Source organism: Pinus tabuliformis, chromosome 2_2 (assembly GCF_031772625.1).
Source record: "Pinus tabuliformis cultivar Carrire ecotype Pingquan chromosome 2_2, CPIR1, whole genome shotgun sequence".
Taxonomy (NCBI): Eukaryota; Viridiplantae; Streptophyta; class Pinopsida; order Pinales; family Pinaceae; genus Pinus; species Pinus tabuliformis.
In genome coordinates this window covers 799,556,838-799,557,753 of record NC_142300.1, presented here as the reverse complement: position 1 = coordinate 799,557,753, position 916 = coordinate 799,556,838, and the positions used below count along the sequence as shown (strand labels likewise).

The following is a 916-nucleotide window of genomic DNA, read 5'->3' as shown; positions in this document are numbered from 1 at the left end:
CGTCGTCCCCTTCAATTCCCCCCTTTTGCCGAAGGCACGGGGCTTGGGAGGCTTGTGCTTTGTTTTCTACCCTGTTCTCTTCCTTTCGGTCCCTAGCTCTACGGAGAAAAGGGGGAATTGTTGTGGGCTGGTGTCGGGGAAGGGCTAAAAGCAGCGCGAGCTCCCGGGGTGGCCACCCTAGTCCTTCTCGATCGCTGTCCCACACATTTCCCCCCTTTTTGCGAGGGCGTGGGGCTGGGGGGAGATTGTCCTCTGTTCGAGCCTCCCCCCGTGAGGGGGTTAGACACCTTTGTTTCTCTTTCTCTCGTGCGTTTTTCCTCCTTTTGCCCCTTGGCCTTACATTTGTTGTGGGGGGGTGCCCCCCCTATTCAGTTTTGTGGCCGATTTTTCGGTAGTACGTGGAAACGACTCTCGGCAACGGATATCTCGGCTCTTGTTACGATGAAGAACGTAGCGAAATGCGATACTTAGTGTGAATTGCAGAATCCCGTGAATCATCGAGTTTTTGAACGCAATTTGCGCCCGAGGCCTCGGTCGAGGGCACGTCTGTCTGGGCGTCGCATCCCATTCAAACGCGCTCCCTGCAATGTGCTAGGGAGCAGCGGAGCTGGTCGTCCGTGCCCCGTGCGGTGCGGTTGGCTGAAATACCTCAAGCGATGTTTCGTGGCGCGCGTCGGCGAGCGGTGATCTTGTCCCCTTGGATGGGCAGTCGGCGTTAGCCGATGCGGGCTTTGTGTGGCATCGCTCGAACTTGCTTTGCTCTCTCTTGTCCTCCCATGGGGTAGGGCGGATTTAGCTCCAACTTTGCGACCTCAGCTCAGGCGAGAACACCCGCTGAGTTTAAGCATATAATTAAGCGGAGGAAAAGAAACTTACAAGGATTCCCCTAGTAGCGGCGAGCGAACCGGGAATAGCC

General features: G+C 56.6%; 2 non-coding genes across 2 annotated transcripts in view; both read left to right on the top strand.

Moving 5' to 3' along the window:
* Positions 1–406: 406 nt before the first annotated feature.
* Positions 407–560, top strand: LOC149195151 (5.8S ribosomal RNA). The gene has a single exon (XR_016255357.1). It is a non-coding gene; the product is annotated as a 5.8S ribosomal RNA (ribosomal RNA).
* Positions 561–807: 247 nt separating this feature from the next.
* The window catches only part of LOC149195150 (25S ribosomal RNA), a 3,410-nt gene continuing 3,301 nt past the window's right edge, over positions 808–916 (top strand). The window contains exon 1 of the ribosomal RNA XR_016255484.1: positions 808–916. This exon is cut by the window's right edge and continues 3,301 nt beyond it. This is a non-coding gene — a ribosomal RNA (25S ribosomal RNA).